Below are 26,545 nucleotides of genomic sequence, written 5' to 3' on the forward strand. Positions count from 1 at the left end.
AAACTCAAAAAGATATATGCACCCCTATGTTCATGGCAGCATTATTTACAATAGCCAAGACATGGAAGCAAACTAAGTGTCCATAGATAGATGAATGGATAAAGAAAATGTGGGAGACACACACACAATGGAATATTATTCATCCACAAAAATGAATGAAATCTTGCTATTTGTTACAATATGGATCTTGACCTTGGAACTTGGATCTTGAGGGCATTATGCTAAGCAAAATGTCAGAGAAAAACAAATACTGCATGATCTCTTACAGTATGTGGAATCTAACAACAGCAACAGCAAAACAGCTGAGCTCATAGATACAGAGGACATACTGGTGGTTCTCAGAGGTAGGGGGTCGGAGGTGAGGGAAATGGGTGAAGGTAGTAAAAAGGTAGAAACTTCCCGTTATAAAATAAATGAGTCATGGGATTGAAGGTACAGCATGGTGACCATAGTTAACAATATTGCATTGAATATTTGAAAGTTTCTAAGTGAATAAATCTTAAAAGTTCTCATCATAAGAAAAAAATTTGCTACTATGTGATGATGGATGTTAACTAAATTTATTGTGCTGATAATTTCACAATATATACAAATATCAAATCATTTTGACATACACGAGAAAAAATAGAATATGTTAATTATATTTCAATTTTAAAAAGCTGCAAGTAAAATTTAGTGTTTGTGATCATCAAATACCTTTGTCTAGTTCACTAGATTTTGTGTGCTTTCATTACATTGTTCTTAATTCATCATTTTACAACTGCATGTATATAAATGCTATTTTTTCACCCATGTAATAGATGCATATTCAAAATTTCAAGCAAAAATGTTATCAGTAAAGAGATTTTTATAATTTATGCATATGTAGAAGTTATATGTGTAACAATATATTAATTTAATATTAATGAGAAAATTTAATCAAATATGTTGTTGGTATATATTAAAGAATAATTGAAAAGTCCTTCCTCCTTTTTTTTCTCCATGGGTAAATGTTTCTTCTAACTTTATATATTTTCTGTAAATTAAACACCTTTAATTTCTGATACTAAAAAAGAGTATCATATTATTTTCCATATTTTTTGATATTAATAATGAATTTTAAAATATTAACATTAAAATTCTGTGAGTTTTCTGTGAATGCTATTATGTCAGAGTTATTTGTGCACTTTTACAAAAGCAGGCAGTCCATCTTGTTAGCTCTTTAACCATACTGTGAAAGCATAATTGTATTCTGTGCATTCTTCATTGACATTAAAATGATCTGTTAGGATCTGCAGGGGGGGTACTGGAACCAATCTCCTGTGGATACTGAGGGATAATTGCACTAGGTTTAGTGCTACAAGACCCAAGTTCATCTTCCTTGGCACTTTTTAATACAACTACCAATGCTGTGGCTCAGTTTGAATGATTGATTTGTGGATGTTGGACTATTCTTGCATCACTGGAATAAAGCCCAGTTGATCATGCCAATCCCCATCGCTTACATTACCACCCGAGTTCCACCTCCTGTCAGCATTATGGGAGAAAACTGCTGAATGAAGAAGAGAAATGAATGGAGGCATGTTTTGATCTATGGAGAGCATTGAGAAAGGACTTCATTTGGGTGGGAGACCTGAGGACTCGTGAGAAGGGGCCTGAGCTAAGCTGACGTGGCTCCCAAGTCTGGCTTCCTGTGTGACTTTGGATACATCCATTAAACTCTCTGAGGAACAGCTATTAAAGAATGTGAATGGAAAGCAATACACATACAGTAGATAGAAGTTAATTCAAAACTCTTCATTCGGGAGGACCTTCAAGATGGTGGAGGAGTAAGACGTGGAGATCACCTTCCTCCCCACAAATACATGTACATGTGGAACAGCTCCTACAGAACACCTACTGAAGGCTGGCAGAAGACCTCAGACTTCCCTAAAGGCAAGAAACTCCCCACACACCTGGGTAGGGCAAAAGAAAAAAGAAAAAATAGAGACAAAATAATAGGGACGGGACCTGCACCAGTGGGAGAGAGCCGTGAAGGAGGAAAATTTTCCAAACACTAGGAAGCCCCTTCAGTGGGAGAAACGGAGTGGGGGTGGGGGAAGCTTCGGAGCCACGGAGGAGAGCACAGCAAGAGGGGTGCGGAGGGCAAAGTGGAGAGATTCCCGCACAGAGGATCGGTGCCGACCAGCACTTACCAGCCCGAGAGGCTTCTCTGCTCACCCGCTGGAACACGATGAAAAGACAACCCTCAGAATGGGAGAAAATAGTTGCCAATGAAGCAACTGACAAAGGATTAATCTCCAAAATATACAAGCAGCTCATGCAGCTTAATATCAAAAAAACAAACATCCCAATCCAAAAATGGGCAGAAGACCTTAATAGACATTTCTCCAAAGATATACAGATTGCCAACAAACACATGAAAGGATGCTCAACATCATTAATCATTAGAGAAATGCAAATCAAAACTATAATGAGGTATCACCTCACACCGGTCAGAATGGTCATCATCAAAAAATGTACAAACAATAAATGCTGCAGAGGGTGTGGAGAAAAGGGAGCCCTCTTGCACTGTTGGTGGGAATGTAAATTGATACAGCCACTGTGGAGAACAGTATGGAAGTTCCTTAAAAAACTAAAAATAGAACTACCATATGACCCAGCAATCCCACTACTGGGCATATACCCTGAGAAAACCATAAAAAAAAAGCCATGTACCACAATGTTCATTGCAGCTCTATTTACAATAACCAGGACATGGAAGCAACCTAAGTGTCTATTGACAGATGAATGGGTAAAGAAGACGTGGCACATACATACAATGGAATATTACTCAGCCATAAAAAGAAATGAAATTGAGTTATTTGTATTGAGGTGGATCAACCTAGAATCTGTCATACAGAGTGAAGTAATTCAGAAAGAGAAAAATAATGCTGTATGCTAACACATATATATGGAATCTAAAAAAAATATGGTTCTGAAGAATGTAGGGGCAGGACAGGAATAAAGATGCAGACACAGAGAATGGACTGGTAGACATGGGGAGGGAGAAGGGTAAGCTGGGACGAAGTGAGAGAGTGGCATTGACATATATACGCTACCAAATGTAAGATAGATAGTGCGAAGCAGCCGCATAGCACAGGGAGATCAGCTTGGTGCTTTGCAATGGCCTAGAGGGGTAGGACAGGGAGGGTGGGAGGGAGATGCAAGACGGAGGGGATATGGGGATATAAGTATAGGTATAGCTGATTCACTTTGTTGTGCCACAGAAAGTAACACAACAATGTAAAACAATTATACTCCAAACAAGTTGAGATCAACAATGTGTTCCTGTCCACCCATCTGTCTGTAAGAGTGAAAACTAGAGGTAAGTTTACTAGTTTGTTAAGATCTCTTTTCCACATATCTTAAAAATATGAATAAAAAAGGTGTGTGAAGAGAGCATTTCACAAAAGACTATTTTGCTTTCAAAGGCATATTTGAAAGTCTTAGATGATCCTACATATACAACTAAATCGGTATTGTTCAGTATTAGAGCATATAAAAGGAAATTATGACTGTCCACATATCAGACACGTGTGATTATTTGATCTGTTTACTTGCCCCTAGTGTCTGAAGACTTAAATTTATATAAAATATCTTTTTCAAATAATTTCTCTGTCAAAAATTTACATGGATTCCTTATTTCATTAGCAACTATTAATTATAACCTCTTTTGAGTTCACTCACAAGCCCTCTCTACTATGGCCTTCTTCCTGTTTAAATGTTTTCCCTTGAGTTGGTTCTATTCCTGCTTTGCTTCTCTTTACATGTCACATTCATCTACAACATTTTATGTGTTTCATTCTGACAGGCATTTACTCCTTTATTCCTTCAATGTGTTCATGAGCTTTTTATTTCTAAATGCAAAGTCTAAATATTTTATTAGCTTTTTCTGCTTACTTTATTCAAGGGTCCTTCCATCCCTGAATGCTGACAAAGTCTATAACTAGATTCTGTCAGCAAACTGATAATGTTTATAGCAGTACCTTCTATCTGCTTTCTTCCAAGAAATTATATCCAGGTTATTGTCATTAATAATACTGTATATTAAAAACATACCATAACAAAAAAGAAAAGACAAATGATATATATGGCAAACATGTTAAATATTATTAACTTAAAAATTCCTACAAGCAACAAGGATATATTGGACAGCACAGGGAAATATAGCCATCATTTTGTAATAATTTTAAATGGAGTGTAATCTATAAAAATACTGAATAAATGTGTTGTACATCTGAAACTAATATAAAACTATAAATCAAATATACTTCAATAAACTACGTAAAGCTGTTGTCAGAGAATTTAAAGTAATAATCAGAAATAAGTTTAAATCCCCCCCAAAAAAAAGAACATTTGATGACATGGCAAAATATATAACATATTGTGGGTAAATAAGGCCCTGAGACTATGTGTAGCATAGCATAATTCTATTAAAAATTATTTTACATATATACATACACACTATAGGCATAGAAAGAAAATACATCCACAGTTTAACAGTTTATCTCTGGGTAATAGAATTATTGATGATTTTTTATATTTTACTTAATAATTTTCTGTATTTTTCAGATGTTCCAAAATAAACTTTAAAATTTATAAAAAATTAAATTTGAAAAAATGAATTCCTACAAGCAAGAAAATAATAATGCCTAAAAAATATTAAAGAACATGCTCTAGTAATTCTCAGAATTTTAGAATAAGTATATTTAAATTTTTCATCATAAAATACAAAATAATACCTTAAACTGATAGACATATTAGCTTTTCAACAAGAAATTCTTGTATTTTTTTCAGTTCTAAGAAATAGTGTAAAGAAATGGATACTGTGATATATTGTTACTACCAATAGAAACTAGAAAGCAATATCCCATTATGAAGTGATAGCTTTAAACACATTCATATTTCTGTCGTGGCAATGCTACAAATGTGCCTTTTTCCTAGAGAACTAATGAAAACAATTTAAAAGCTTTACATATATGAAAATTTATCATATCCTTATTTATGATACCAAAAAAAGCAGTCTGTAGGTTATAGTTAAATAGTTAAAATGAAATCAGGAATATCAAATTGTAAGGGATATTGGGCAGTTATTAAAATTATCCTGAAATGGTGATAAATGTAACCATATAACCCAACTTAACTGGTGTGGTTGGTATCAAATACTTTTTTCAATTGTTCTATGTAATTATACTCATATTACTTAGATAGCATTCCCTAATACTGTATTCAGAATACATTTACTGACAATGATTTGCTCTTGTTTCTTTTGGTCTAGTTTTAGAATCCAGGATGTCCTTCTTTATCCCAGCTTCCCACTGTCCATGCATGGTTTGTGAGTTATGTGTCCTAATTATTCATTGATTCTGTATTCTCTTAGTCATTCCTTCCTCTGTTATCCTAGTTCAGATCTGCATTATCTTTCCTCTAAATCTGTTTTTTTTGCTATTCTCCCTGTCTCCAGACTTGTTCAATTAAAATTCACACTTCATTTCCTGCCTAGGGGATCTTTCTATGATGTAAATCAGATTGTGTCACTTTCCCTAAATTTTGACTTCTGGATAAAATCTAAGTTCCTTGCCCTTCCATGGCAAATCTCATCTGTCATCTCTCCATGTCTCTCTATTGAAGCTTAACACACACTGCACACAGCTCCCTCCATACTGAGCTATATGCTACCTTTGTTTATATTCTGACTTCTTCCTTGAAGATATTCTTTCCAATTCCTTACCTGCTAATTCCTTCTGTTCACCCTTCATGACATAAAATATGAAGTTAAATACAATGGAAGATTATAATAAGTATGAAGGATCTTATTAAAAATTTTTATATCTTATTCTAAAACATCTTTCCTTTTTTTAATTTTGTAATTTTAAATTAAACCTGCAAATGAGTATTTAGAAAAGTCAACCTGACCTCATTTAAATTCTTCTTTGCCATATTTTTGCTAGTTTAATCCATATATATATATATATATATATATATATATATATATATATATATATATATATATGTGTGTGTCAAGAAACAACAGAAGGCCAGTGCTCCTTTTGAATGGTCAGTCTTCTGTCAACTGACATACTCTGACTTGAAGTTGAAGGGTCATACATCTGAATCTGTGATGGGGGTCCAAAAATGATTTTAAAAATGTAACTGACTTTAAGTTTTAGGCTTTGAGGTAGTTGAAGAAAAAAAGCTGAAAGTTTCATATGTTAAATTATTTTTTTAATTTTTATTCATTTATTTTTGGCTGAGTTGGGTCTTTGTTGCTACGTGCGAGCTTTCTCTAGTTGGCAGTGAGCGGGGGCTACTCTTCGTTGCAGTGCGTGGCCTTTTCATTGCAGTGGCTTCTCTCGTTGTGGAGCACGGGCTCTAGGCGTGCAGGCTTCAGTAGTTGTGGCACGCAGGTTCAGTAGTTGTGGCTTGCGGGCTCTAGAGCGCAGGCTCAGTAGTTGTGGCACACGGGCTTAGTTGCTCTGCGGCATGCGGGATCTTCCCGGACCAGGGCTTGAACCTGTGTCCCCTGCATTGGCAGGTGGATTCTTAACCACTGTGCCACCAGGGAAGCCCCCCATATGTTAAATTATTGACAAAGTAAAAATCCTTTCAAAAATACCATGTAAAATTATTACCTAATAATATACAGTGAATTTAAGACTATTGTCATGTATCTTAAGGAAGCAACATCAATCTCAAAAAGACATCTGTACCCTCATGTTCACTGCAGCATTATTAACAATAGCCAAAACAGAGAAACAACCTAAGTGTCTATGGATGGATGAATGAATATAAAAAATGTGGTATATATATAAAATAGAACATTATTCAGCCATTGAAAAGAAGGAAATACTGCCATTTTGACAACCTGGATAGACCTCGAAGGCATTAAGCTAAGTGAAATAAGTCAGAGAAAGACAAACACTGTGTGATCTCCTTTATACGTGGAATCTAAAATAAACTTGAATTCTTAAAAACAGAGAACAGATTGATGGTTGCCAGAGTTGGGGGATGGGGGATGGAAGAAATGGGTAAAAAGCTACAAACTTCCAGGTGTAAGATAAATAAGTTTTGGGGATGTAATATACAACAGGCTGACTGTGTTAACAATACTGTGTTGAATATTTGGAAGTTGCTAAGAGAGTAGATCTTAGAAGTTCTCATCACAATAAAAAAAATTGTAACTATGTGAGGTGAAAGATGTTAACTTGTGGTAATCATTTCACAATCTGTACATGTAAAAAATTATTATGTTATAATCTTAAAATAATACAATGTTAGATGTCGACTATATCTCTGTAAAACTGGAAAATTAAAAAAAATAGACTCTTGCCTAACATTTTAAAACTCTAAATGCAAATTTTGATAATTTAAGATATGTTAACTATTACTGCCTTCTGGAATCTATTATTGCCAAAAACTTATTTTTGGTAGATCCTAATTTAAACAGAGTTAAAACTAATGTTGAAAAATATAAAAACTAACATTCAAAATATAAAAATTATTTTCAATATTTCAAGTTATATATCACCAAGATCAGAGTTCAACGAACTATCACCCAAGAGTCTGCTGCTTTTTTTTTGTAAATAAAGGTGTGTTAGAGCACAGTCACACTCATTCTTTTACTTACAGTTTTCGGCTACTTCCTCCCTACAAGGGCTAGTACAGTTGAGTAGTTGCAACAGAGCTTGGATGACCCTCAAAGCCTAAAAATATTCACTCTCCTTTTTTTTTTCACAAAGTTGTTTGCTGACCCCTGATCTAACCTACGTATTTTGTTCACTTCTGACTCCACCTTAAGAAGAATACTGGGGAATTGTGTTTCACTCATTCTCTATCCTTCTTTATAGCCTCTATACTTTGTCAGTTTCCTTTATTGATATGTAAGTAGTTTAACGATTTTGGGGTGAGTGAAATGGTTCTCTTCAGCTGTTTTCTTTATTCAGTTTTTGTCTTTATTTCCATAATTCATACATATTCCACAGGAAAAATAGGCTTGTTAATTATTGGGTGTAAGTACAGGCAACTCAGTGATTTAAGACTAAACAAGTGAGATTTACACATTGCCAAACCACTCAGCATACATCTCATTACTATGTCATTCATGAGAGCTGATAATTCTGCTTCTGGACCTAAATTAACCCTCTAATCTGACTATATAAAAAAACCTTCAGTACTTTTGGAAGATAAGTATATTAATTTTTCTGAGTTAGATAACCCATTAAAAATAGTTGTACATTCTATGTGCAGTTTATTTGATGCTACATAGCCAACTGGTGAAATGTAGTATGACATTATGAGGCAAAATATGTTTATGTTTTAAATGTTTATCATATTTTATGAATAAGGGAAGAGAAAATTCTACCAGTCACAAAATCAAAGGCAGAGATACATTCTACAACATAAGAAGGATCAGTTATTTTCAGTTCAGTCCTTAATTGAGCCTTTTTTAAAAATATGTATTACAGATTTATAAAGCTTCTAACTGTAGGAGCTAGGCTATCATTTATTTACTATATCTTCCCAATTGAAAGTATGTTCCATGATAGCAGGGAATGTGTCCTATTCACCCAGAAGCTAAAGTAATGTACAGTAGGTACTCAGAACAGCATCTGTTAAATGAATGGGTTGAAGTTACCTAACTAGATCCTTCCTACAACATTGTGAGTTAGGCACAACGTTGTGAGTTGTGTTGATGTTCTCAATTTTTAAAGGAGGTAAGTAAGACTCAGAAAAATTATGTGACTTACCCTAAGACACACAGCTTTTATAAAGAACCAGGATAAAAACAACAACAACAAAACAAAAAACTATGTCTTCTGCATCCCAGGTGTGTCTTTTTTGCTTATACAATATTTCCTTTTCTTTGAAGAATAAAGAAACTGGAATTGGTTACCTTAGGGAAATTTTTTATATGAAGATTTAAGAAGAAGAAGAAATAATTTTAATGTATTCTTAAAATTTTGTTGGTTTTTTGTCTGTATAGCTCAAGACACAAAAGATAAAATGGCTTCAGTTGAGAGATAATTCAGGTAGTGACAAGAAATTTCTTCTTAATCTTTCATTATCTTCTTGACTTGGACTCAGTAGAGAGATTCATCTGCTTACTTCTGCATTTTAATTATCACCACCTGCTAACTGTATTAACTACCAGAAGAACAGAATGAGTAACAAAGTGCTGGAATGTTGTTACTCCACCCACAGAGAAGCATTGCAGACTTAGCAAAAGATGGTTCAGTAGTTCTTCATGACATAGTAGATAAGGGAGAATGCAGAAACTTTCCAAAATCACCACATTTAAAATGTTTTGAGCATGGGTATTATATCTAAGATTTATTGATGATTTTCTTTGATTGTAACTTTTATATAATTTCAATTTTTTAAAGGTTGTAGTACCACTGAAGTAATAGTCATAAAATAAGGCCTGACATGCATTTTACATGGAAGAAGCTTTTTTTCCAAAGTTTCCACAAATAGCTAGATATTTGATTATTGTACTAAACTCACAGTTAACAAAGATGAAAGTGGTGAGAGAAAGTGTTGGATTAAAAATGTCTCCTTTTCTCTTTTCCAATTGTTTTATCCATTTTTGTCAAAATGGACAAATATGAAATAATTCAATTTATTTAGCCTGAAAAAAATGATGGGACCATTATGCTCAGTTTTATGACAACAATTTTGAAAAATAACTAGAGGTAAAGGATCATGTCCTAAAATAATATTGTCAATGAATTGAGTCAAAAGAATATACAAAGACAATATCAAACGTAACTACGTATTTAAATTTTTATTCCTAAAATAGTTGTTAGGTCTTGAATTTTCAGGTGACATAACAAACCATTAGTAACAGATACTTTCAATGTTATGTAAATTCTGCTGGAGAATGGGAACAATAGGAAAGCTTTCATATTAATTTTGTGGGGGTTGTCTAATTCTGACACAAAATCATGGCAAAAATAACAGAAAAATAAAACTACAGAACAAACTAAATATGAATGTACAAAAGAAATACTAAATTATTAGCAAAGAAAATCTAGCAGTGTAAGGAAAAATGCATTGTTACTCCAGAATGAAAGCAGGATTCAAAATTAGAAAATGTGTTAATAAATTTACTTTGTAATTAAAGAATATAAATGATAAGATCTATTAATAAAGGCTAAAAGGTCATTAGATAAAATTCAAACATTCCCCTCTAAAGAAATCCCTCAGGAAGCTGGCAGTAAAAGAAACATCCTAGTCCAATGTGGAGAATCTTATCAAAAACCTGTAATAGACAACAATTATTGGTGAAATTTTAGAAGTATTCTTATTAAAACATTTCTGCTATGTTTCACTTAACATGGAACTGGAAGTCCTAGAAGATGAGATGGGGGGAAAAAAGAATAAGGGTGATAACATTTAGAAAGTAAGAACTAACACAGTTAGAATTAGCTGTATTATCTCCAGTTTCTGAAAAGAGCAGCCACCTCCTAGTGTTTAATCACAGTGAGCTCCAAGATGTCCTAATCTCCAACCACTGGGTTAATTTCAGCCAACCCAGTTCTCTCTCTGTATCCTTCAGAGTTCTGTGAACTGACTAGGGTCAAGAGCTCAGTAGAGCTGAAGGGAGCTGCCAGGTGTCAGAGTAGCCAGTTCAAGCAGTGTGCCAAAATGGAAGTAATCATCAAGCCTTAATCACTTACTATGCTAGTATATGTAAGAGGCTAAAACTAGAGCCAGCATCAACTCCCTCCTTTTCCAGTTTCACCCTTGGAATGGAGTGCCAATCTGGGGTTGGATCAGCACAGGTGTGCTGGTCATATATCAATGCTGAAGGAGCCCTGAAATAAAGGCTCTTGGAATTTTAATAACTGGGGGGCTAGCAGAAGGCAAAAGGGGGAGGGCTAGGAGTAGAAAAGAACTAGGTACTGTGTCAGAGTAGGGAAAGGTGTCTTCAGGATTTCCCTATAAGGAAACTTCCAAATGCAAGTGCCTGGGCTGGGAATGCAAATATACAAAAGAGGATGCCAGCCAGAGGGTCTTGAGTCCCTGACTGTAACTCCTTCAGAGAGTGCAATGCATTGACTATGCATCAAGTCCAGCGAAGAGACAGCAGTTTTCTGCTATCAGGCCTGCCATGTAAAGCCTTTGTACTTGCCTATGGTTGAGCCTGAAAAATCACACAAGGATTTTTGGCCAGGAGCTGGACTGCTCATTCTGGAGGTCCTCAAGACTGCCCTCAGACTCAATAATTTTCTAGAACAATTCTTAGAACTCAGAAAAGTTGTTATACTCATGGTTATGGTTTATTACAGTGAAGGGATACAGATGAAAATAAACAAAGGGAAGAGGTACATACATCAGGGTACAGAAAAGATCAGTTGCAAAGCTTCCAGTTGTCTTGTCTCAGTGGACTTCTGTGAACAGTGCTATTTCTCTCAGTAATGACATGTAATAATAACACACACAGTATTGCCAATGAGGGAATCTCACCAGAGTCTTGTGTTCAGAGTTTGTATTGGGAGTTGGTCACACAGACATGGCTAAACAGTCACATGGCTGATCCTACTCTCCAACCCCTACAGTGGTCATGCTGGTATCATGTATCCCAAGCTCCCACACATAAATCGCATTGCTGACATAAATTACCTGGTATGGCCCCAAATCTCCAGATAAGCAAAAACATTCCTGTTGAGCAGGACATTCCATGGGCTAAAAGGTTCCCTTCCAGGAAGTGGGGGCAAAGGGCCAAATCTTTCTATGGTCAAAGTTAATCTTTTACTACACACTGTTCTTCTCCCCAGAATCATCAATTGCTTCTGTGTTTTGGGATCATTTCCATGAGCATATTAATATGTCATACAAGATATATAAATATCAAATTAAAAAGCAGCAGAAATAAGGCAAATTCTCTTTGATCCAATGTCAATCTTCAGCTACTATCTCATTTCTCTGTTATGCTTGTTATGTAAAATATACTGAACTCTCCAGGCAGGGTGTGTTATATCACTAGCAATCTCCAGGGCAGTTTCCTCAATTCTGAATCAATCTCTATACTACACTGACTATACTGAAACAAAGTCATTGTCAGACAATAACTCCTATGTGCTTCAGAGAACCTAGGGTTTCTTTGATCCACCCTGGGCATAGTTACTCAAATCAGGGATATCATGCAGGCTGTTGAAATGTTCACAGCTGAAAATACAGTCGGAGGATTATTTACAATAGTAATTGATTCTTTTTTATTTCATATATGTTCTGTTTTCTAGTTTATTCAGTTCTTTGATGTAGCTTATTCCATTTGGATTTGAAAGTATCTTATAAATAGCTGCATATGTAATTTTGCTTTAAATTACTTTTTAATTTGTAGCTGTTTCACAGTAGTTTTCAAGACCAGTAAGCAGATTTTCAGTCCTTTTTTCAATAATTTTTTTATGAATTCAGAAAGTTAACAGAGTTGATGTTTAGTACAGTTCCAGACTAATTTTGAACAAATTTCCGAACTAGAAAAAGAATCACAATACAAAAAAGTAATAGCATATTATAGTACAGAAAGCTAATTTCCTGTTGCTGTTACAGATTCACTCACTAAAAATGTCAGGACAATCTTATTTCATAATTTTAACACAGTAGTGGAGAGCTGTTGTAATAGAGCAAGTATTATGATGATTAGGTTTTACTGAATAATGTGGTTCTTCAAAGGTGATAGTTTTGGATATTGATTTTCCAAATGGACTGGGTCATTGGGTGAATGCAATTTGAAAAGGAACCAAATTAGTCTCTTGAATTTACCTGGGCCTGCTACCAGTAGAATACATTATCTGAGGAATCCCGTAGCTAAGTTTAACAAGTCAAGGACTCCCCCTGTCTGTTTGTACACTCCTGGAATTCTTTCTTAGTTAATGTTTACCTGTAAAGCCATAGATGACTGCAAGGAGTTGCTCAATGATTGATTTTCTTTGCTAAGATAAGCAAATTCCAGAATTGAATTGAGAATGCAAAGCTTTTTGATTCATATTACAAAATGAAGAAGTAGGATGTTGATTACATTGTGCAAATATAAGTTATTATTGGGAGATAAGATAGAAATATTTCTGCTGAGACGACTGACATAAGAGTGAAACAAATAAATATTCCTCAATAGAAAACACCTTCATGTGAAAGGCAGTACATTATTCTTTAATTCCTATTAAGAAAAAAGACCTCATTCATTGAGACTACTGCAAATGCAGTCAAATTAGTGAACTGTTATGTTTCTAAGATTCTAAGCATATTTATTTTTTCATATTTCAATCTTTCTGAAATTGGAATATCATTCAGTGTGCATATTTAATGTAGAGTGTTTCCATTTCATGTTACTAATTGATGATATACTTTACAATCCATAGGAAAAAATTAAATTCTATGGAAATATCATTTATTTTTAAATATTGTTATGAACTATTTATAGCATAAAGAAAAGATCAGGGATAAGAAATGCCTAATACTAATATTTTGTTTTATTTTCATGTAACAAAAACAAAAGGTAAATTTGAATGTTTCTCCATCTCCGTTTCTTTTCTCCATCTATTAGGAGTAGTAGATGGAGAAAAGAAATTTGAAAAAATCTCAAGTTGACAGATACCATTCATGTGCATGTTTTTATACTACTATTCATAAAAATTCATACTATATATAAAGTATATATTTATATACTATAGAATTATATATAATATATACATTTTGAATATTGTATTCAATTCTAACATACTTTTATATATTTAATGTCTGTGAAATTACAGTCATTGGCATCTTAAAACAACAAATGGCAATATTTTGTTTTATTTTATGGTAAATAATATGAGTATGTTATTTTATCTTCATGTTCTGTATCATTTATTTTATTCTAGTTTTTATTGATGTTTATAAGATACTTTAGTCATTCATTTTAATCAATCTCCTTTCTCTCCGGTAAAGGTTATGTTTTATTTCACTTTATAATTCATATGGTGAAGTTTCAATTATTACCTGGCCACAGAAGGTTCGTATTTATTTATACTTCTTAGCATAGCAGGCATACACACACATTCATATATATATATACAAACATATATATGTATACATATATATGTGCATAAGTATTTGTTTTGAATAATTTTTAAATATTGAGTAATCAAGTATCTCTTTGTCAATTCCTTCATTTTAGTATTTTGCAACTGCTGTATGTTCTATCAAGTCATTTTGTCATCTATTTCACTTACTCATTATTTCTCAGTGCAGTGTTTTGGAAACTATCTTCCATTTCACAACTCTTTTTCACTATCTACTAAAGGATTTATGCTCTCAACTGAGTCATTTTTATTTCAATATTTATTACTTTTATTTCCAGCATTTATAATTGAATTTTTTTCCTGTAATTTGGTTATGCCAGATTGTTTATTTTCTCTTTTATAGGTCCTGATGTATAATTACCTACTCATTTTTGTTATTACATCTTAATACTATCTTAATTTCACATTTTTACTATAACTTTGGTGGTTAACATGCATGTTATATAATTTTGACATATTATGATAGTATAAATACTTTGCTGCATTCTTGAAAATACTAGAATCTTAGATGGCCTGTGTATTATTACATTTTGATTCTACATATATTACATGATAGCCAACATAAAGTATAGTGTAATGTATACCCAACATTATGGCCCATGTACTTACCCTTTTAATTGCTTTTTGTTCCTTCCTTTATTTTAATGTTGCTTTGTGGTATTATACACTATACTACATAAAATATGCCCATTAGGTTTCAAATAAAAATTTCTTTGTGAGAGAAAAGGCTTAACCTCACATCAATTATTGTTTTTCAGAGGTGAGCCATATACCACAAGAAACCCACCACTACTCAACTACTGCCAGACTAGAGTTAAGTTCCATTCTTCAGTCTGAGTTTTTGTTTTTTAGTGGACATTGAGATGTATATTCAGTTGAGTAATCTCTTTAAAATTTGGATCCAACACAGTATCTTTTTTTAAAAAGATGAGATATTTTAAAGTGAAATCTTATATACCAACTTAACTTGATGTCTCTTATTTCTTATTTAATTTGAAACTTACAAATTAAGCAGGCATGTGTGAAGATGTTTCAGTATCTTAAAACTCAATACTTAAATATTTGTTTGAATACGTTATAGTCAATAAACAGAAATAAAATTGCAAAATTCAATCAGTTATTAATAAGTAGACATTACTCTCATATAAATTTTGAATTGGCTGAAAAGTCATAGTGTGAAAATAGATACTCACAGCAGATATCCAGCCAACACTCATGGAGTTATAAGTAAGTTTTAAGTAAGTTATAGGCTGTTTTTGTTTTTTTTTCTGAATGAAGAGATATTTCATCTTTTTTGTTTAGTTCCATTGTAGTGTACTGGAGGCTAAAAAAGGTGGATATTTATCTATGTACACTTTCAAACACATAAACAGGTATTGTCATGAATCCAGGTTTTTTATTCACCTTCTCCTAATGATATGTGTTGTGATTTATCAAACACAAATAAAACCTGCTGCCTAACCTATTAGAATTTAAATCCTAAAACTCTGGTGGCTTTAATATAATTTTCATATACTTTCCTTGTACCTCAATTTCCTTAAGAGTTTTTTTAGACTGATTAATTTGATTTAAGTTAAATGAAATGGCTTTACATTTATTTTTGGTGTGGGACTTGGAGTTTAAAACAGAAGTGAAATAAGGCATAACCATACAAATATATAAAAGAGAATCATTCATAGCCAAAATACGCTGTTTTCCTTTATCCTTCAGAAAAGAATGTTCTTTTTCCAATAACATTTGAAGAAACCATAGAGCATATTTACTAAAGTTGATTTTTTAAAAATCTGATTATATTATTTTAGAGGAAAAGGAACAATTGGAGAACATCTACTTTCGCCAATATTTGTGTCCTCCCTATAACTGATATACACTTCTGTAAAGAAGTGAAAATCATCATATGTTACTTTCAAAACGTGGGAATAGCAAATGAAATTGTGTGTGTTTTTAAATATTTTATTCTTTCAGTCATTTGCAGAGAGCTCATCATTTGTGTTCACAGCATTCAAGAGAATAGTATAGAAATTACAATATAAAAATACATAAGGAGAAATATGATATAAAGAATTCTTCTTTGAGATATCACAGGCTGATGGATAAAAAAAGAAAGAAAAAATTACCTGTTTCTACTGACAGTAATGGTTTTCTAGGTAATTCATACCAATCTTCTCCACAAGGACAACTGTAAAAGATGAACAAATGCCTTTAAAAATAAATCTGCATGAACAAATTCAAGAGATGACAAAGCAGTGAAGAATTATGTTGCAGTTAGGACCATTCTTCCCCTTGGAGTATCTGGTAATTTTGAAAAGGTTGCTGAAAGGCTAACAAACTGAGGAGTGAAAACTGAAACTTGAATGGAAGCTAGTGAACAAAATAGAGTCTAGATTAGGACAAGAGCATGCTACAATTTTGGGGTTACGGTAAATCAGGAGGAGTACAGCTTTCATAAGAAATGATGCACATCTTAAAATTATCTCCATAATCAAAACTGGGTTAAGGTGATCTTGGATTGCTTCTACCTCCGACAACTTATGAGAGGCAAAATTACATTGTATTTGAAGAAAGTTACTATCATTCTTTCTCAGATTTTTCATATACAGCATATAGAATCTTTAAAAATCGCCAGATATCAGAGAAAATAAGGACACTTGTTTCCTTATAAGGAAATAAAGCGTCAACACATATTAAATATGGAGATCAACACACATTAAAATAGATTCAAAAAGGGTTTAGATAAAGGAGTTTTCAGACACCTTTAAAATAATTATATTGGGTATTTTGAAAATGAAGAAACATATGAAAATACTAGAAGTAAAAAGTGCAGAATCCAGTAATGAACATGTGGAATTTGAAATTAAAAACACAATACCACTGTTCGCATCATAGCCCCCCCCAAACCCAAAACATTAAGGTATAAATCTATTAAAATATTTACAAGATCTATATAAGGAAAATTACAAACTTTGATGAAATAAAGCAAAGGATGGAATTAATGAAGAGCTATTCTATGTTCAGGAATAGTGAGAGCTAATATTGTCAAGATGTCAGTTATTCCTGACTTGATGCACAGATTTAATGAAATCTCCATTAAAATCCATTAAAAAGGGAAGTTATTTTATGGATATTGACAAGCTGATTCTAAAGTTTATGTGGAGAGACAGAAGGCCCAGAATAGCCAAATAATATTGAAGGAAAAGAACAAAGTCAGAGAATTGACACTACCTGACTTCTAGAATTACTGTAAAGCCACACTAATCAAGACTGTGATATTGGTGAGAGACTAGTCAAAGAGATAAATGGAACAGAATAGAGAGTCCAGACATAGACCCACACAAATAAAGTCAACTGAACTTTGAAAAAAAGAGCAAAGGCAATACAGTGAAGAAAAGATAGTCTTTTCAACACATGGTCCTGGAACAACTGGACATTCATGTGCAAAAAAAATAAATCTAGACACAGACCTTACATCCTTCACAAAAACTTAGTAAAATGGATCATAAACCAAAATGTAAAATGCAAAACTATAAAATTCCTAGAAGGTAACATAGGAGAAAATCTAGGTGACCTGTGTATAGTGATGACTTATTAGATACAACACCAGAGGCACAATCCATGGGAGAAATAATTGATGAGCTAGATTTCATTAAAATTAAAAACTTCTATTATGCAAAAGGCAATGTAGAGAGAAAGAGAAGACATGCTACAGATTGGTAAAAAATATTTGCAAAAGACATACCTGATTAAAAAAACTTATCTAAAACATATAAAGTATTCTTTTTTAATTTATTTTACTGAAGTATAGTTGACTTACAATGTTGTTTTAATTTCTGTACAGCAAAGTGATTCGTTATACATATATAAATACACTTTTTCATATTCTTTTCCATTATGGTTTATCAAAGAATATTGAATATAGTTCCCTGTGCTTTACAGTATGACCTTGTTGTTTATCCAGTCTATGTATAATACTTTGCATCTGCTAATCCCAAACTCCCAGTCCATCCCTCTCTCAACCCCCGTCCCCTTTGGCAACCATATTCTGTTCTCTATGTCTGAGAGTCTGTTTCTGTTTCTTAGATATGTTCATTTGTGTCATATTTAAGATTCCACATATAAGTGATTCATATGGTATTTGTCTTTCTCTTTCTGACTTACTTCATTTAGTATGATAATCTCTAGGTCCATCCATGTTGCTGCAAATGGCATTCTTTTTTATGGCTGAGTACTATTCCATTGTATATATGTACTACATCTTCTTTATCCATTCATCTGTTGATGGACATTTAGGTTGTTTCCATTTCTTAGCTATTGTAAATAGTGTTGTAATGAACACTGGGGTGCATGTATATTTTCGAATTAGAGTTTTCTCTGGATATATGCCCAAGAGTGGGATTGCATAAGACAAATATGTGATATTGCTTATATGTAGAATCTAAAAAAATAGTACAAACAAACTTATTTACAAAACAGAAAGTCACAGATGTAGAAATCAAACTTATGGTTACTAAGGGGGAAAGGTGGGGAGAGGGATAAATTGGGAGATTGGGATTGACATATGCACGCTACTATATATAAAATAGATAACTAATAAGAATCTACTGTATAGCACAAGGAACTCTACTCAGTACTCTGTAATGAGCTATATGGGAAAAGAATCTAAAAAGGAGTGGATATATGTGTATGTAAGTATAACTGATTCATTTGCTGTACAGCAGAAACTAACACAACATTGTAAATCAACTCTACTGCAATAAAAATTAATTTAAAAAACATAAAGAATTCTTAAAGGTCAATGAAAATGAACTACCCAATTAAAAAATGAGCAAAAGATCTGAATCAACAACTCACCAAAGAAGATATACATTTGGCAAACAAGCATATGAAGAAGTGTTCAGCATCATATGTCATTAGGAAATTGAAAAGTAAAACAATAGTGAGGTAAGATTACATAATGACTAGAACACCCAACATCCAAAACAGTGACACATCAAAAGTTGGTGAGGATGTGAAGCAACAGAAACGCTCATTCTTTGCTGGTAGCAATGCAAAATGTAACAATGACTTTGAAAGACAATTTGGAAGTTTCTTAGAAAACTAAATGTACTCCTACTATATGATTCACCAAATGCATCCTTGGTATTTACCTGAAAACTTACATCCACTCAAAAATCTGCACATGGATATTTATAGCAGCCTTATTCATAATTGCCAAAACTTGGAAGCAACCAAGATGCCACATCTTCAGTAGGTGAACGGAGAAATAAACTGTGGTGCATCCACAATGGGATATTACTCAGCACTAAAAAGAGATGAACTATCAAAGCATGAAAAATATGGAGGAAGCTTAATGCATATTACTAAGTGTAAAAGGTCAATCTAAAAAGGCTATGTATTATGATTCCAATTATATGATATTCTTAAAAAGGCACAACTATGGATATTGTAAAAGGATCCATGATTACCAGGGATTAGGGGAGAAGGAAGGATTAATAGGTAGATTATAAGTCTTTGAAAGGAAAATTACGTATGAGAATAACTTACATACTATGCAGTAATATGTGAGTCTATTTTCATGATCTTAATGTCAGAAACAATATATTGAACAAGAAACCAAAGTCCTGGTCTAAGGAAATAGTAATAAACTGGATTACAGTCTTTAATTAAGCCATTCCATATACCATCAGCCTTTCAGAAATTCATACAATCTGATGACTCTCAAACACCAATCACTGTCCCAGAACTACACGACTAAAAGCTTACAGGTCATCTACAAAGGAATGTCACATCCTTCCAACTGCTAATGTATACAAAATACAAATAACAATACCCACGGCAGTGTTCTCAGTATTTCTGCATGGGTGACTGGAAGTGGAGAAAGGCTTGCTGGAAAAAAGACGTGATGGCCTGGGTCTTAAGGAAAGCATCTAGCTTAAATAAGTGGAAAATAATAATTCATTATAGAAAGGCATAACAGTCTGAGCAAAGTGAAAGTTTCTTGTTGTTTTGTTTATGATGGTGTTGTTTTCCATTTGTTGGACAATGATTTGGGTAAAAATTAAAGTTCCTTTGGAGTCTGTAGGCAGGTACTGGGTTCTCAGGATGACAATCCCAAGGAAAATTAAACAGAGATTTATGTAGGGGTCTATAACAAAGCATTCGATAGCAGAATAAGAAGCCTGGATTTTATGATCACAGAAAAGCCACTAAAGAGTTTTCAGCAGTGAAATCACATGAATTCAATGACTATTTTGTAGAAACTGTGGGCAAATAACCTCTCTGAGCCTCTATTTTTATACTGTAAAACAAGGAGTAATAATACCTGCCTCATTGGGTAGCAGCTTTGGAATTAAATATTGATTTTAATATTTAATGCCTGTTGATTCACACAAGAAAAATATAACAATAACTCCAATAGTTTGAATCTGGACAATAAAGAATAAATGTGATGCCATTATCAGATAAAGGGAAAGAACAAAAAAATAAGAGAAGTAGGAAGACCAGGAAGAGAAAAAGGAGAGAGAGAGATGGAAAAAGAAGAATAAACAGGAATAAATGAGCAAGGGGAGAAATGGGAAAAGATTGACAGGGAAATAAAGGGGTTGAGGAAAGATATGATGAAGGAGGAATGATTAGCTTAAATTTAATAGGATTTTGGGATGATGGCAAGATTCTAAAGTAAATGTTGAGCAGATATTTATGACTACAGGTCAGACAATAAGTCAGCTCTGGAACTGTGATGTGAGAGTTATCCTTATAAAGGCAAAAGGCCATAATGATAATGGGAGTTTAGAGCAAGAGACTATAAATTTAAAAGAAAAAGGGGAAGAACAGAGAGGAGTTAGAGAAGAGGAAAGCAGCTTAGGACTGAAGATAATCTAGAGACTATTTTTAGGAAGTCAAAAAGAATATGTTGAAAATGTAATTGATTTTTTTCAATTTTATATACTGTGAATGTCAAGGAAAATGAGGGATTTATGAGATACGTCTGATCTAAGAAAGTGCAGTTTTATTAACACAGTGGATTCAGAAGTAAATTGCAAGGAATTATGGTTGAAATGGGAAACATAGAGTGTATGACCATCTCCTAAGAAATTGAACAATTAAAGAAAAGAAAAAGTTTGAATAAAAATTTAACTTGAGCTGTGCGTGAATTAAAAAAAAATAGTGTCAGGAATGAGAACAGGACATTTTGGGGAATCAAAAGTAATGGAAATGGTAGAAAATGAGACAATACAGCTATGAAGGATGGCTGGTGGGTAGATGACAGATAACATGATTTTTTGGAAGGAGGCAGAAAGGAATAAAAGGAGAACAGACAAAGCAGTCACAATTAAAGAAGCACAAATGGTGCATCTAAGCTGAGAGTGGAAATGTAAAGAAGAATCACACAGTTTGCTTGCTGAGAGACTTGCCCAAGATCAGAGGAGGTTAAGAGATGTTTCCTAGGATATAGCATGATGTTACAAAATAAATGGTTTTGTTACTGAATTACCAAGGGAAAGTACTTTTGGCTTTTCTGTATCAAGCCTAAAGATAACTTTTTTACTAATTTTTCTATCTGGTAGAAAGTACTAGTAGTTTATTCATCTTGTGAAGAGGTGAGAAAACACAAGAAGATTTTAAAAGAATCCTCAACATTGAGACAAGTTTCTATAATTTTGCTTCAACAAAAAATTATTTTCTTTTTTTGCGGTACGCGGGCCTCTCACTGCCGTGGCCTCTCCCGCCACGGAGCACAGGCTGTGGACGCGCAGGCCCAGCGGCCCTGGCTCACGGGCCCAGCCGCTGCACGGCACGTGGGATCCTCCCGGACCGGAGCACGAACCCGCGTCCGCTGCATTGGCAGGCAGACTCTCAACCACTGCGCCACCAGGGAAGCCCAACAAAAGAAACTTTATAGTTAGATTATTAAGTACTTCAATCTAAAAAGATGTCTAAGTGTCAAGCAAAGTAATTTCTATTAAAGTGAAAACTAAGTCCCTGTGAATCTTTCCTAACACTTTCTAGGAAGATATAATCAATGTGGTGTACTTGTAAATATTCCCAGGAGAAAAACAGGATGTTTAGAAATAAAGAATCTAAATTTCTCATTACTGTCCAGTATCATTGAAAATTCATCAAGCTAGCTCAACCATAAAGCAAATAAATCTACTTAAACAGTTCATTCTCTTTTTTTTAATCTTACGCTATTTTAGAGAAGAAAGATATGAAATCATCTCTTTTTTAACATCTTTATTGGAGTATAATTGCTTTACAATGTTGTGTTACTTTCTGCTGTATAACAAAGTGAATGTATACGTATATCCCCATATCCCCTCTCTCTTGGGTCTCCCTCCCACCCTCCCTATCCCACCCCTCTAGGTGGTCACAAAGCACCAAGCTGATCTCCCTGTGCTATGCAGCTGCTTCCCACTAGCTACCTATTTTACATTTGGTAGAGAATATATGTCCATGCCACTCTCTCACTTTGTCCCAGCTTACCCTTCCCCCTCCCTGTGTCCTCAAGTCCATTCTCTACATCTGCATCTTTATTCCTGTCCTGCCCCTAGGTTCTTCAGGACCATTTTATTTTTTTTTCAGATTCCATATATATATGTTAGTATACGGTATTTGTTTTTTATCTTTCTGACTTACTTCACTCTGTATGACAGACTCTACGTCCATCCACCCCACTACAAATAACTCAATTTCGTTTCTTTTTATGGCTGAGTAATATTCCATTGTATATATGTGCCACATCTTCTTTATCCATTCATCTGTCGATGGACACTTAGATTGCTTCCATGTCCTGGCTATTGTAAATAATGCTGCAGTGAACATTGTGGTACATAACTGTTTTTGAAATATGGTTTTCTCAGGGTATATGCCCAGTAGTGGGATTGCTGGGTCATATGGTAGTTCTATTTGTAGTTTTTTAAGGAACCTCCATACTGTTCTCCTTAGTGGCTGTATCAATTTACATTCCCACCAACAGGGCAAGAGGGTTCCCTTTTCTCCACACCCTCTGCAGCATTTATTGTTTGTAGATTTTTTGATGATGGCCATTCTGACTGGTGTGAGGTGATATCTCATGGTAGTTTTGCTGTGCATTTCTCTAATGATTAGTGATGTTGAGCATGCTTTCATGTGTTTGTTGGCAATCTGTATACCTTCTTTGGAGAAATGTCTATTTAGGTCTTCTGCCCATTTTTGGATTGGATTGTTTGTTTTTTTTTGGTTATTGAGCTGCATGAGCTGCTTGTATATTTTGGAGATTAATCCTTTGTCAGTTGCTTCATTTGCAAATATTTTCTAATATTCCTTCTGTAGCAAGCAATTCTTGATGATTATATTATACTATTTACTTGTACTATAAAAATGTTCATATTTTTTCCAAAAGACAATCATAAGATTTTACTCCTTGCACTAGTCAATCATAGAATAGGTATATACTTGACATTGTATTTATAAATTGGAAAAGGGGAAGCATCATATAAATACTTCAATTTAAGTTAGTCATTGAATAGCTTTGTATCCAAGATGGGAGTAGATGTTTAACAAGGAGGAAACAAATATTAATAGTGTAACTCTTTGCCTAGTAGGTTCAAATATGAACTGTAATAACTTCATAAGTATAAATTATTTGGCTAAATTATTAAAATTTAAAATTCATTAAGTCTGTATATTTTTCCAAATAAAATCAGGCAAATAACAAAACAAACTCAGTTGCCACAAGGACATGTAATTTTACAAGTATAATGTTAATGGCTTCATGGCTAAAATTTAATATAATTTTATATGGCAAAATATTTGGATATTTTTGCTGTGACTTGGAAGAAGTGTAATATTTCATTAGTCTTTATATTTATTCTCCAGAAATGGAATAATGTATTTCAGTATAAAACATGCATTAGACTCAGCCAATCAATAAATTAAATACACATGGAACACACTCAGATACACATCACTATATTGTTTTGCTTTAAACCCTCTGCAAATTCTGGTTCTGCTGACCACCAACATATGGAGGAGTTTTAGAGCTCAGGAGGAAAGACCAGAGTTTAAATTACCATGTAGACATGAAGTAAGCTAAGGAGACTACCTACTTATGGAGCCTAAGAGAAATGTGAGAGAGAGCCCAACAGAGAGACTATGTTCCTTCCAGTGATGACAAATAAAAATATGATTTCCTAAACATGTTCATATCATCCAACCCTCTCCTTTGAGGAAGGATGAAGGTGTTAGGGGGTATAGCAACAAGACCTTGTATAGTTTGACATAACTGCTAGAAGCATGAGGGCCTAAAATTGAACATTTAATGAAATACCATTGAATGAGGAAATTAAAAAAAATACAAAACAGAAATAGAGTTACAGATGTAGAAAACAAACTTATGGTTACCAGGCGGTAAGGTGGGGAGGGATAAATTGCAAGACCGCGATGGACATTACACACTACCAACTATAAAATAGATAACTAATAAGGACCTCCTGTGTGGCACAGGGAACTCTACTCAGTACTCTGTAATGACCTACATGGGAATAGAATCTAAAAAAAAGTGGATGTATGTATATGTATAACTGATTCACTTTGTTGTACACCTGAACCTAACAACACATTATCATCAACTATACTGCAATAAAAATTAAAAAAAATAAAATTCTCAACATATTACCAAAAATCTAAATCCCAAAATCCAGAGAGCTAGCATAACTTTTTTTATGCTAATTACTTTACTATGGTAAACTACCTAAATTAGGTTTAAAAAAAAATTTTGTAAAATGCAGTAACTTTTATTCCAATATCAATTAAATCAGTTGTACATATATTGAATAATTTCTGGCAAAATTGTTAAAAACCATGTGATAAATTTATTATTGGGTAGAACCTTTCTTATTTTCTCATTCATGATACCAGTGCTCATATATTTATTACAATCACTAGTTAGCTGCTTACTCAAGTAATGATAATTTTACTCAAGATGATAATTTTACATCATGTAATTCTAATTTGACTCCCTTATCTAAATTAGAATTAAGGTATTCTTCATTTTGTTTATCTATTCTCTACTTAACAAGGTCAGATTAAAACTAATGGAGCGAAAGATTATGTATATAAGAGAAACATACCATATATCATAGGTTTCATACTGTACAAAATACATTAAAACATCAATTCAGTTTAACTTTGAAGGAGCCTTCTCCCTCCATCCTTATCAATGGATTATTATTAAATTGAAAATACTTAAATTATCTTCAATATTAAAAAAATTTGTATAGAATTTTCTGTATGCAAAAATAAACACAAGGTAAATCTGGAGACATAATTTCTTAACTAGAAACTGAGCAAGAAATATTATAAAGCATTTTACTCAGTTAATTCCTGAAAAATCTTATATTTTGCAGGACATCTTCATGAAAGTTGGTGTCTCTTGTTTTTACTTTTTATACTCTGTAACATTTCTTTACTCAGTTAATTGATTTGAAAATCTTAACGTACATGGTGAAGATTTTCTGACACAACTGTTTAAGATGTATTTTACTCTTCTGACTTGTGACCTATGATCTTTGAGAATTGGTTAATCCTAATTAACTCAACAGGCGAGATCCCATGTGGATGAACTCAGAGTGTAATTTATTTCATGTTCAGAAAAGGACATAAAGCCATTAATTTGTGTGACATGTAAGCTAAACATTTTGCTATTTTCCACCTCACTAAATCTCAGACCAGCATTTCTCAGACTAATATTTTATACCAAAATAGAAAAAAAAAATAGCAGACTTTAGTCACAGCTTCTTCACTATTGACCTCTTTGTATTATCTAACATTATAAACATATCTCTAAAGATATCTAAATGTTATTGATTCCAGCACTTACTGATTTCTACTTGTTTTTTGCTTCTGATTTAGAACTGGCTGTATATTATACTGTGTGACTAATAATTGAGTGTCCATTGATGAGCAAGGTGGTAGAGGAGACACAAAGTAACTAGCACTTGATCAATAATATTTTGTTTGAATGAGTACATGCCAAGTAGCTTGGGTAAAGGAGCAATACCCCATATGACATGGTGAATTCTGGTAATGAGTTTTCTTTTAGGTGGTGTGGAGATGTAGCTAAAAAGTAGACTAAGGATAAGTAGTAATTATTCTGTAATTGCTGACTGAGTATTATCTAAAATGAAAGGTTTTATGTAAAGTGTTACACTTTCAAATCTATCTTTGAGTTACCAGAACTAGGAAAAAATAGGATATTTTTAATCATAATAGGTTATTACATAATTTAAAGCTATTTATCTCATGAGGGTGTATGGGACAGCCACACAGACCTTTTCAAATATTCAGTTAAATATATGGTCATATGGAGTTTAAAGAACTAATTATACCTGGAAAAAACAGATGTCTGAGCTATTTGCAGGGTAACATTTCAAACAAAGTAGAAAATTTTTCTAGAGATAACAATTTGGGTAAAAATAGGA

Source organism: Orcinus orca, chromosome 4 (assembly GCF_937001465.1).
Source record: "Orcinus orca chromosome 4, mOrcOrc1.1, whole genome shotgun sequence".
Lineage (NCBI taxonomy): Eukaryota > Metazoa > Chordata > Mammalia > Artiodactyla > Delphinidae > Orcinus > Orcinus orca.